Raw genomic sequence first — 14,416 nt, forward strand, 5'->3', positions numbered from 1 at the left:
AAAAAAGTTGGATGACCCTCCCCTCAACAAAGAATAAAAAGACATGACCCTCCCCTATTTTCCTCCAGTGGTCCATTCCATAAATACCGAACGGTCCCTTATGAACCTTGATCTGAAGGAGAACACAAGACATCACCTTAGGTCAGAATTAGCGAAAAAATAGCGAACAATTTTTCTTTTCTAATTTATCATCAGATGGACAGATCATTTCTCAGGGGTGGCAGGGCTTATCCTAGTGCCTCCCCCAGCCTCCCCCTAGACACGCCCCTGCACAGGAAGTGGTTTCATTTGGCCTTCGACAAGAATAAAGACATGAAGTCAACTTAAAAACTTCTGACTCGTACTACTGTGTTTGTGTATTGTACATTCAACCACATGTTATCCGCAGCAATCCAACAAGAGGAATCTGTGAACACTCGAATAAACTCAAACACACTTAAACAGGCCAAACTGGACCTTTGTATTGATGATGCAGGAAACAGCAGAAAGTGCCTGAATCTGATGTTTCTGTTCCTCTCTGATCACTTCAGTCTGATAAACCTGCTCTCTGCTGCCCCTGCTGGACTGGAGCAAATATAGCCATAGTGCAATAAAGCAGAAACATAAGAATGAAATATGACACAAAAACAAAAAGACAGTTTACTAAAATAATAATGACCATTTTAACTTCACTTTCAAGTGAAAGCAATACAACTCAAAAGCAGTTTCACAGACACTCAATATCAGAATAATAGTCACGACCACATCAGAGGTTTGGTGTCCCAGATCATCCTAATTCACCTCGTGAGAAACTGGATGTTGTGAGTTTATTATAGCAATGAAAAAATAATGACAATTTCACATTTTCCTTCTAACAAATTCATATGAAGATCAGACGGCAGTTTTTTAAAAGACAGAAACCTCAATCAGAAATAATACATTCACAATAAGAATGATTCACTAAAATAATAGAAGCAAAAGCACAACAAGACTGGATAAACTAACAGTTATATTTACCAAATAAAATTTAGTAAATTGCACTCATATATTACTGAAAGTTATGTGGAAACGATGACTGAAATAGAACTCAAACTGAATGAGTTATAGAAAATTTCTAGTTCCCAGCATAATTGGATAATAATTTGATAATTAAGCGATTATTAAGTGATGATTTAGCATTAGTGATGAACACCTGCTGTTAACAAGCACTGAAGTAAACAAGGCTGGATGAAACTTATTTCTCACAAATCCATTTCCTCTTCTCAGAGCATTTGAGATCATTCCAGTTGTTCACAGGGTCTTTTGTAGGCATCATTTCAATACAGTCCTCATTTTCTTCATTATTCGGCTCACCTTCGCACCAAAACCTGAATAAAATGTGTAAAACAAAAAATGAGGAGCTTAACAAGCTTTATTCATCATAAAAGAGCCAAAAATATTCACAGCACCAGAATAGCAGAGCAGAAGTTAAAGTGCAGAAAAGTAAAAGAGAGAACAATTTATCCATGCAGTTTGTATTTTTTTTTTATTGTGGTTGTTGTCGTGATTGTGTAATTAATGACAACTATTTATGTTGTCATTATCTAATTTTTAAATATAAACTTAACAAATTAATATGAATTGTTTCTCTGTGAGTGTTTTATCACTTACCCTTGATTCAGATTCAGTGTTGAATGATCAACCCATTCCATGATCCCCTCAGTCTCAGTCTTAGACAAACCAATCCACATACTCTCCTTGACTACAGAAGATATGAGTCTCTGCATGTGAATATAAAACAGGAATAAGTGTGATTCTTCTCATTCATAAACAGTCACTCACACAATCTCACCTGCTTCTCTTCAGTGTTGATAATGACCAGATCAGCTCCTCGATCTCTGCAGAACTGCCTGCTCTCAAACCAGCTCTTCAACTCATCGAATATGAAAAAACTGCCATTTTCTTTCAATAAGCATAAACACTTTGCTCATTATTTGTGTTGTAAAGTGCAAATAAACATACAAATCCATTTGTACTAACCTTGTTTAGATAACTTCCTTAGTTCAGTCTCTAACTCCAGTTTCTTCTGACTATATATATATATATGAGTTGAAGTTGTTCTTCAGTTGGTCTTTTTCACTCATTAGATCAGTGTTCTTGTCCTGTAAGCTGATGATAGTGCGATTGAACTCTTCAACTGTGTTCTTGTAACTCTTTAACAGGTCTCTCTCTGCTGTGATGGTGATGTGCTGGAGTGTGATGAAGACCAGCAGAAGAACACAAATGAGCCCGAGACACAGTGTCATCAACACCAAACACCTGCGTCCTCCTGACAAACAGAGACAAAACACACACATATCAGTGCATACCCTTCATATTATTCCAAAAAAGGGTTAAAATCAACCTTTTAATAATTTTGTCTTTAGATAATATGCTTTTACAGTATATTATTTTATTACTTTAAGGCAAACATTGCTTGTTTATAAATATCTAAAGATGAGCATATTGAAAAAGTACTGTGTGTAAGTGTTAAAGGTCCCATTCCATGGATTATTTTATTATTTTAGAATGTTTCCTGGGGTGCCCTTATAATGTTAGTATGTTTTTTAGATCAAAAGTTGTTATAATTTAGAAATAAAAGGCATATTTCCTAGCCTGATTTTAGCCTCTGATTTGAACGCTCTGTTTGAAGGGGCGTGTCTGTGTGAGACTTCAGTGTAAACGCCCACTGCTGTGATTGGCTGCTGAGAGACTTCAGTGTAAACGCCCACTGCTGTGATTGGCTGCTGAGAGACTTCAGTGTAAACGCCCACTGCTGTGATTGGCTGACATGCTTGCATATGAAATATCTAGCATTACATGTGGAACCCTCTCAAAAACGTTTACTATTACAGCTATTATACGTTTTTACTACAGTATTACAGCTATGGGGATTAACGAATCGTGAGAAGTTTTTTAAGTATTTAGATCTATTCCCATCACATAAAAGGTTGCAGTGATGAGCATTGAGCAGATGACAGCCTGTTGATCGTGTGAATGAAGATCTTATTGCAACGCAGTTTCTGCACCCTCACTAATGATTTCACCAATGCAAACATGAGGTAAGTACAGTAAGAGCTTCGTTGTGCAGTGTAACACCGTCATTGATTTCATAACGAGTTTTGGCAAGTGTCCAGATAAACTCGCGCTGTGTGATTGACAGCTTGGACGACTGGAAAGGGATTGTTCTTTGATCACTTTCTATATATTAATCACAGTTTAAATAAGATTATTTTCATCCTAAGAGAAACAACATGAAGTTGATCATTTAGTCACTGGCTTGATTTACTGATGCATAAACAGTATTGAGAAAAAGATTATCTGTCTGAACTTGAACAATTACACATCAGACATTCACATAACCCACTGGTTCTTCAGAGGCTCGGATGAAGGAACTAAAAAAATACTTTTGTGTTCATTTGTACATCCAAACACTGAGCAACTGCCATGCTTCGCTCGTTTGCAAGCCATGATGTCTCTCGAGGAAAAACCAATATCGCGCTCGCGCAGCTCATTTTCTCATGGGCGGGCCAAATTCTCTTTGCGGGCAAAGAAGAGAAAGGGGAGGTAACCTTTCCCCTTATGATGACATAAGGGGAAGATTTCTAGATTCGCCCGTCTGAGCTTTCATTTTCTCAAAAATGCCCAGGGCTTGGTTTACACTCATCAAAATGTCTAGCCACTGGGGGACCATAGGTAGGCTAGGGGAACTCATATTAAGGAAAAAAAAACTGCAATTTTCATGCAATGGGACCTTTAAGTTTTCATTCACTCGTTGTCCGGACTATATAGTAAACTAATGTAGGGAACCGTGGATAAGGGTAAAGGGTTTAACAGTTTGGAGTGGAGTGATTATTGAATGCTTACACTGTTAACCCTTGCTGTAAAAAAAGGCGTAATTCTGACAGTATCATACTATTTTCCATTAAAACAGTAATATACCGTAGAAAACAAAAATAGCCTACAGGAATATACTGTAAATGAACAGTGCTCAAAATCGACACTCAGAGGCTGTTTTCCCAATCACACCCTATACCCTCATTCACTATTCCCTACATTAGTTCACTAATATAGTCCCGTTGACAGAGTGAATGAAAAGAAGAGAGTGAATTGAGACACTGATGAACACCTGATAAGCAGAATCACTGAAGGACAGAGAAAAAAGAACAGAAAAAAGAGAAACACAAGAACTACAACTGACTTCCAGTAACACTGAGTGTGAAACCAGTTTACAAACCAGTTTACGATTATTTATTTCATACATGTACAAAAGTTCTTGTTGAGAATTAACAGAGATTTAGTTAATAATAAAGTTTGTTGTCACCATGATGGAGATCAGTATTTGCTTTAGTTGGTCCCTTGACTTCTTATCTTTCATCTCTCTCTGACTGCTGTAACAGTGAGTTTATAAAACACATTTGTTATGGCAAGAAAGAGCAAAGAGGAAGATGATCAGGTGTTTTTATTCTTTTGTGATGATGTCACAATCATCTTGGACTATCTGATTTTCAGATTTTTCCTGTATATATTCATTGAAATTATAGGTATGTCATATTTAGCATAAATCTGTGTATCTACAAAATGAAATCAATATTTCTGTAATCAAGTCTTCTGAAAAATGACAATCATATAGTGCATTCAATTTTATTTTACTCCTGCTTAGCTCAGACACACACAGATATCAACAATCAGCACATGAATCTCAACAATGGTGAAAAGTTTCATGTCGCAATGTATGCTGGGTTCCAGGATAATATAAAGCTCCCAGCATGCACTGCTGCATGAATAATAATAAAAATATTAAAAAAAAATATTGCCACCATTGTTGAGATTAATGTGCTAAATTGTGATATCTCTGTGTTTCTAAAACATAGTGTAGTGCTGTTTTTTTTTTTGGTTTATGCATGATGTGTTAAAAAAAATTTGTCATAGTAATTTATTGCTGTGGTTTCACAGTAGTGCTAATGTAACACTTTTGATCAAGGATAAAACACTGAATGAATAAGAATTAATTCCTTAGTGAATGAACAGGCAATATGATGATTTTGTCATCATAAGCATTACAACCGCAATCATTCATAAACTGTGTGCACACAAGTGTGTGACTTGCAAAAACACAGCTCAAGCAACAAAAGAAACACAAATGTTTTAGCATCAACATCCCAACTAAAGCAAACACTGATCTCTATAATGGTAACTTCAAGCAAACATTTTCAATAACAACTTCTGTATGACAGAAATAAAGTCATACTGGTTAATAATAAGTGTAATAATGTGTAATGGCTGGAAGTCAGTCGTAGTTATTGTGTTTCTCTATTTTCTGTTCTTGTGTTTCTCTTTTCTTCAGTGATTCTGCTTGTTAACAGCAGGTGTTCATCACTAATGCTCAACAATCACTTACATATTCTCTTAATTATCTCACTGCAACACTGTCTCAATGTTACTTTTTACTCTTTGTAGTGTGGATTTCCCTGTGGGGTTGAAAGGGTTAACAGTGTAAGATAAAAAGACACACCCACAAAATGTATTTTAACAGTAATAAACTGTAAGTTATAAAACTAGGGCTGTGCGATATATATCGTGAGATTGTTATGCGCATCTCGTCAGTAAAGCCGGTTCCTTGATTAGTAGTAAATCACCATCACCTGCTTTCAGATGGAGCGGCATTTAGGGCTGATGAGATAATTAAGTGATTAATTTAGTGATGATTGAGCATTATTGAAGACACCTGATGTTAACAAGCAGAATCACTGAAGAAGAAAATCACAAATTGTAAGTTACCATTAAGGTGATGGGTGTTTGCTTTAGTTGGGCTCTAGACCATTATATCTTTACTCTAATATTTACTGTTGTTTGTTTGCTATTATTAATTTATAACAGTTAAATGAACAAAGAAAAATGTTATGTTATAGAGTTGGTTATGTTTTGACATAATCATGCTGTGACCTGAAAAAGTAAACTTTATGAGATGGTTTGGTTTAACTTGTTAGCACCAGTTTAATGATTCTTCAGCCTATGATTATCAGTATTTTACTTATAATTTAAAATATTTAATAAACATTGTTCTGATCAAAAGACATTTAAATAAATTCATTTAAAACACAGACATCAATAATCAGCCTGTGAATCTCAACAATGGTGACAATAATAAAGCATGTTGCAGTGGCTGCCACCAATCACAACTCATTAATGGCTCCCATCATGCATTGCGGTATGAATAAATTATGATCTGAATTGTCTATGTAATTTACTTTTCCTAATTGAATATTCTGCTCCTCACCATTGTTGAGATGCATAGACTGAATCTCGACATCTGTGTGTGCCTAAAAGAATGAATTTTTATTTATTTTTTTAGCAACTTTTAAGAAATCCTTTATATTATATCAAAAATTCTGGCCATTTATGCAGATTCATTAACCAACAACATAAATCAAAGTCAGAACAAAGGATTTTAATGAGTTCAGTGATCAAGTTCAAATGATGATTGTCATAACATAACCAACACCATTAGATCACTTTTTTCTTTGTTCAACTGGTGATTATAATTCAGAAACAACAGACAAACAAAATCTAAAGTTAATAATATATGGGTCAAGAGTCCAACTAAAGCAACCATTGATCGTCATAACGGTAACTTACAATTTGAGATTTTCTCCTTCAGTGATTCTGCTTGTTAACATCAGGTGTCTTCAATAATGTTCAATCATCACTAAATTAATCACTTAATTATCTCATTAACTTCAACACTCTTGAGTGTGGACTCATACACTCCCAGGAGTGTTAATTTAACACTGGAGTTTTTGCTGTGTACAAAGAGCTGTAGTTAACTGACAAGCTGAGCCATATCGCATTAATTATCGCTGGCGATACGTCCGCGATATTAATGCGATATGGCTCAGCTTGTCAGTTAACTATGGCTCTTTGTTGTAAATGCCGCTCCATCTGAAAGCAGGTGATGGCGATTTACTACTAATCAAGGAACCGGCTTTACTGACGAGATGCGCATAACAATCTCACGATATATATCGCACAGCCCTATAATAAAACAGGTTTATACTGGCAACTAGGGCTGGGCGATTTAAATCGCGATATTGTTATGCGCATCTCATCAGTAATGCCGGTTCCTTGATTAGTAGTAAATCGCCATCACCTGCTTTCAGATGAAGCGGCATTTACTACAAAGAGCCGTAGTTAACTGACAAGCTGAGCCGAATCACATCAATATCGCGGACGTATCGCCAGCGATATTTAATGCGATATGGCTCAGCTTGTCAGTTAACTACGGCTCTTTGTATACAGCAAAAACTCCAGTGTTAAATTAACACCCCTGGGAGTGTATGAGTCCACACTCAAGAGTGTTTAAGTTAATGAGATAACTAAGTGATTAATTTAGTGATGATTGAGCATTATTGAAGACACCTGATGTTAACAAGCAGAATCACTGAAGGAGAAAATCGCAAATTGTAAGTTACCATTATTGTGATGGGTAGTTGCTTTAGTTGGGCTCTGACCCTTTCATGTGTACTTTGGATTTTGTTTGGCGGTTGTATCTGAGTTAAAACTGCCAGTTGAACAAAGAAAAATAAGTGATCTTTGTTGGTTATATTATGACAATCATCATTTGAACTTGATCACTGAGCTCATTAAGATCCTTCTTTCTGACTTCGATTTATGTTGTTGATTACAGCATAACTGTGAATCTGAATAAATGGCCAGAAATTTTGATATAAAGGATTTCTTAAAACTTGTTTAAAAAAAAATCATTCTTTTAGGCACACACAGATGTCAAGATTCAGTCTATGCATCTCAACAATGGTGAGGAGCAGAATATTCAATGAGGAAAAGTAAATTACATAGACAATTCAGATCATAATTTATTCATACCGCAATGCATGATGGGAGCCATTAATGAGTTGTGATTGGTGGCAGCCACTGCAACATGCTTTATTATTGTCACCACCATTGTTGAGATTCACAGGCTGATTATTGATGTCTGAACGTCTTTTTGATTAGAGCAATGTTTATTAAATATTTTGAATTATAAGTAAAGTCCTGATAATCATAGGCTGAAGAATCACAAAACTGCTGCTAACAAGTTAAATCAAACTATCTTAATATGTTTCACTTTTCAGATCACAGTATGATTATGTCAAAACATAACCAACACTATAAGATAACATTTTACTTTGTTCATTTAACTGTTATAAATCAATAACAGCAGACAAACAACAGTAAATATTAAAGTAAACATATAATGGTCTAGAGCCCAACTAAAGCAAACACCCATCACCTTAATGGTAACTTACAATTTGTGCTTTTCTTCTTCAGTGATTCTGCTTGTTAACATCAGGTATCTTCAATAATGCTCAATCATCACTAAATGAATCACTTAATTATCTTCTCAGCCCTAAATGCCGCTCCATCTGAAAGCAGGTGATGGTGATTTACTACTAAATCAAGGAACCGGCTTTACTGACGAGATGCGCATAACAATATCGCGATTTAAATCGCCCAGACCTACTGGCAACACTGTTGCCAGTAGTTTACTGTAAAATTTCGTTTTTTGGGTCACCATTGTGCAGAAGAGTAGAGCCTGTGCTTCAGTCCAGGAAAAGACCTAGAAACATTGATGATATGCTGTATGTTGCTTTATTTTACAGGCGGTGACTGTGTAGTTGCTGGTCCAGTGGAAATCTCTTTATTTACAAAAGTTTTGTTGTGGTTTCAAATGAAATAAGTTCACAGTAATACTTTGCTCACGTTATTAATGCATTATACATTTTAGTTTAATACATTTAAATGACAGTTGGTCAATTTAAGGTTTCTGCAAGTGAAATTAGTTAACTCGAGCTTTAGTGCATTTCACAGTAACATACTGTAGATTACAGTAAAGAACTGCACAATTAACAGTAAATTACTGGCAACAGTGTTGCCAGTATTTTACTGTAAAAAAACCCGGTAAGGTCTAACAGTGTAGAGTGAGGGCAAGTTGCTGCCGCTGCACTCCGCTCACATACTCTGGTAACAAGTGTGTGCATTAGTAATGGGGAAGCACACAGTTTTTGACCGATTACAGGGTAGCTTGCATGAAGGTGGATTATGGACAATATGTTGCTGTGTTTGTATGAACTCTGCGTATAGATGTTTTTCAACATGAAGAATGAGAAGACACAGGAATTGGATTTGAGTTTGATATTTATTATTTGAGTTTTGGTTTTATTCACTGAACAAAATAAAGGAAGATATTGTTTGCTTTTACATATGCTCTGTTTGTACGCTTGAAAATGTTACCCCTGTTATCAATTGACCCTTCGCTAAGCCCCGTCCTCCTTAGTTACTGTTGCTTTCGCGCCTGGCACGTCTATTACAGTATGTATGCACCGACATTCCTAAGGAGATAATTAGTAAAATGTTAAAGTGTTAAACACTCCTCAGTGTACATATGTGTCCACACTACAGAGTGTTAACATGAACACTGAAGCAGTGTTGAAGTTAATGAGATAATTAAGTGATGATTGGCCATTAGTGGTGATACCTAATGTTAATAAGCAGAATCATTGAAGGAAAGAGAAAAAACATAAGGCTAAAAAAAAACTCATAAAGTGAAATTTTCATGCAATGGGACCTTTAATACATTCAATATAAAAACAGAAACATTGACATATTGTTCTTAGAAACAAAATTTGAACTTGCTTGTGACACTTCCTCAAACATTAGTGACACCTTTAACAACACCGTCTGTGACACCTGGTGTTTTTATAACTTTATATTTATTAAAACCATTTATTTTTTATTTATTGTTTTGCTTGACAAAATTGCCCTCAAACCAATCAATTAAAATTAACTTGGGTTTTCTGAATAACCGAGGCATGGTATGTGAATAGTGCAGATTAGGCTACTAGATTTTTACAATTAAGTTAAGATATTTAGTAAAGTTAACTTAAACGTGTTAGTTAGAACAACTGTTGGATTTTACAGCATAAAAAAAGAATGATTGAGATTTTATGTAACAGGTTTCAGTTCCTCAAACATTATTGCTCCATGACCAACTCCATCTCTACGTCAGAATAAAATTTCTACTTACTGCACATTGGAGCTTTTTCTTCATCCTGCCAGAGACTCTCTGTTTGTGGTCCAGTTGTGCCTTCAGTAACTCTGTTTACAATATACCTGCCTGATTTCATTATTTGCTCTAACTCACAGTCTTACAATACAGTAGCCTATGTGTTCACAGATGAAGTGTGCTCAAGATTGAAAACTTACAAGAATTTTGTTCTCCTTTTTGGGTGGTGTCTCTTCAACTATCTGTTATACATGACTCCTTTCCCTAAAACCAGAAAAAAATATTCTTTGGAACATGTAACCAGGAAACCCCCCCACACAGTAATGTGACGTTTCTTCACAGCAAAATCCCCAGTGTTAAATCAACACTGCTCAGAGCCAGAGGTAATCCAGGGGTCAGAAAGACTTTTTACTTTTTTACTTTCACTTTCTGAACCTGGACTTTACACCTCTGCATAGCAATGCCACATGTCAGCCAAGAGCAAAGAAATAAACCAGAACTGGACCTTATCTGAGCCACAAAATCTGTGTATAAATCATCCTTAAAGGAAAATTTAGGCCGTGTGTCACAGCACAGGGCAAGAAGCAGACGAGGGAACTTATAGCGCAAATTTTTAACGGTTCATTAATTATAAATGCAGTTTTTTGAGTCTGCAAGGTGGGAATGTCTAGTGGAAACGAAATGAACTGCGACACAATAAGAGGTTCTGAAAGAATTGTTTGTGTGATCAATCTGCTTACAGAAGGTTGTGACAGACCCAAATCATCACTGCTGCATTGTTGCATTTTCCCAGTTGCCAAATATATTAATGTAGTGATTACTTTAATTTCTGGCGCTATGGCATTTCTGTGCTGTGTCGGAGATGTTAGCGTGTCTCTAATAAGATCTGTCACAAACATGATCCCTGCACGATCTAATCTATAGCGTCTTATTAACTCACTGTTATTCATTGTCTTCAACACATTTCTTCTCCCTCTTCGTCTTTCTGCCATTGTCTCCTCTGCTAAAGAAACTCTTAAGCCTCTTAAAAGTCCTCGTCCGTGCTCTTAACAATTTTGACCTTAAGATCTCTTTTAAGGGTTAAGATGCTTTCTGAATGACTTTTTCTGTACTAGGATTTTTATTTAATTTTAAGAGTAAACACCCACTTTTCTAAGACTTTTCTTAGAATTTTGTCACTAGGAGCTACTCTTTACATTAAGATTTTTTATCTTAATGCATAGGAGTTTTTGCTGTGTATGTGCGCCAAAAATAAAATTTCTAATATAATGTTGCAAATTAGCTCTATGAAATATTAATACTCAATAATAACTGGTTATAATTGATTATGAATATTTGGATCAGTTAATATAATTAACTTAATGTCGTAAATTAATATTACAATCAATTAACCTGTTCGTCCCGTGACACTCAGTGTTAATTGTTTATTCATTCTAAGAAATGTACATTTCTGGGGCATGGGAAAGGTCTTTCTTAATTTACAGTAGGCTACTACTACACAGCAAAAACTCCAGTGTTAAATTAACACTCCTGGGAGTATATATGAGACCACACTTGTAGAGTGTAAAGTGTTAAAATATGAGTGTTAAATTAACACTCAAGAGTGTTAAAGTTAATGAGATAATTAAGTGATTAATTTAGTGATGATTGATCATTATTGAAGACACCTGATGTTAACAAGCAGAATCACTGAAGGAGAAAATCTCAAATTGTAAGCCACCGTTATGGTGATTATTGTTTGCTTTAGTTGGGCTCTTGACCTTTACATGTTTACAATAAACATTGTTCTGATCAAAAGACTTTCAAATTAATTAATTTATTTAGAAACACAGACATCAATAATCAGCCTGTGAATCTCAACAACGGTGACAATAATAAAGCATGTTGCAGTGGCTGCCACCAATCACAACTCATTAATGGCTCCCATCATGCATTGCGGTATGAATAAATTATGATCTGAATTGTCCATGTAATTTACTTTTCCTAATTGAATATTCTGCTCGTCACCATTGTTGAGATGCATAGACTGAATCTTGACATCTTTGTGTGCCTAAAAGAAGGATTTTTTTTTTTTCAAAACAACTTTTAAGAAGTCCTTTGTATTATATCTAAAATTCTGGATATTTATGCAGAATCACAGTTACGTTGTAACCAACAACATAAATCTAAGTCAGAAATATGAGTTCAGTGATCAAGTTCAAATGATGATTGTCATAATATAACCAACACCATCAGATCACTTTTTTTTTTTCTTTGTACATCTGGCAGTTATAACTCAGATACAACAACCAAACAAAATCTAAAGTTAATAATACAAGGGTCAAGAGCCCAACTAAAGCAAACATTAATCGCCATAACGGTGGCTTACAATTTGTGATTTTCTCCATCAGGTGTCTTCAATAATGATCAATCATCACTAAATTAATCACTTAATTATCTCATTAACTTTAACACTCTTGAGTGTTAATTTAACACTCATATTTTAACACTTTACACTCTACAAGTGTGGTCTCATATGTACTCCCAGGAGTGTTAATTTAACACTGGAGTTTTTGCTGTGTAAGAGCAGTAACCAAGATCTATATGATTAGTGACTCCAGTTATGAGCTTGAGACACGGACAACTTTGCGTGTGACATGAACAAGATTTTATTAACTAGACTAAACACTTAAACTACTCTAACATACACACACATACATGCATACAGTTTACCAAGGGAAAGAGAGCTGAAGCAGAATACAGGAAAGCAAGAAGTTATAGCATTGTTTGAAATTCAGCAGATCAACAGCCTTGAGCAAACCATCAGTTTAGTTCTAACACGCCCTTCTTTAAAAGTGGTAAGGATACTTAATGTATCAAATAATGAGACTAAGTTTGATACTTGCATGTCTCGCCCATTTGAATTAAACTGTCCTGATGCAATTTGTTGAGGCTCCAGTTGATCTTTGCTGATGTGGTCTTGATGAGAGAGAACCAGTGGGAGTCAGAGGATCTTTGGTGAATGGAAAGACAAGGCCGCAGCCTGGCACAAGCTTGGAGGGTCCTTAGAAACTTCTAGTTCAGCATCATCTTCACATCAGGATTCCAGAAAAAGAGTAAGAGAGAGAGCTAAGAGAGCTGATCTTGTGTTTTTAAAGCGTGAAGATGTCACACCCTCTGGAGGTGTACACTGTAAAAATGAATACGCTATATCTAATCAATAAAATTGGCAACATATTACAAGCAATATTATTAATTAAATGTAACAATTATTAATTAAATTAGAATTGAGTAATAATTAATCAAATTAATTCCTTAAAAGTTAACCATTTAAAATGAGTAAAATGTACAAAAAAAAAGTTGTAAATTTTTTTTTTTTTTTTTTTTTGCCAACATTGAAGACACCTGATGTTAACAAGCAGAATCACTGAAGGAGAAAACCTTAATTTTAAGTCAACATTATTGTGATCAGTGTTTGTTTTAATTGGGCTGTTGACCCTTAAATCATTAACTTTAGATCTTGTTTGGCTGCTGTACTGAGTTATAACAGCCAGATGAACAAAGAGAAAAGGTGATGATGGTGTTGGTTGTGTTTTAACTAGAGGTGGGCATAGATTAATTTTTTTAATCTAGATTAATCTAGATTAATTTTGAAATTAATCTAGATTAATCTAGATTAAAATGGCTCATTTGAATTCTGCCGAAGGCATTCAGAATATGTGTGCTACCCAAATAATGACTATAAAAGTAAGTCTTTGAGAACGGGTTTCTCAAGCCAGGTGGCGCATTAGACCAGGGGCTCATCTCCTGTTTCCAAAATGCATCACAAACTGCTTGAGAAAGCTGTTCTACTCATAGACTGTAAAAGGTTACTGTTACCGTCCGTAGGCAACATTAGGTAGGCCTATGTTATTATCAACTACTATAGGCTATCAATTAGGGATGGGCGATATGGCCTAAAATCTATATTGTGATATACATTGCAGCCTCTTGCGATAACGATATACAGTATATTATAATAAAACCATTTCAGAACAGATTACACAGACCCATGCTAAACTGCTAAATGTTTTTTTTTTTAAAGGGTGTATGTAGTTTTGAGAACATATATTGTGCAAAACTGTAAGTATACAACATCATTTTGCAGATAAATAAAATTTAAGTACACTAGCTGCAGAGACTTAAGCAGGTCTAATGTTTATTATGGCTTGGAGCTTATGAAACCCCAAATTTAAAATTAGAATATTGTCTAACTGATGTCTTTTCAGTTAAAAAGAAACACAACAATGATTCATAAAATCGAGATTATGTGCTACACCACTAAGATATATTGGAATGGGAATAATACGCGCGCGCTGGTATTCAGTGATATCATGT

Source organism: Leuciscus leuciscus, assembly GCF_965113295.1.
Source record: "Leuciscus leuciscus genome assembly, chromosome: 3".
NCBI classification, from domain to species: Eukaryota; Metazoa; Chordata; class Actinopteri; order Cypriniformes; family Leuciscidae; genus Leuciscus; species Leuciscus leuciscus.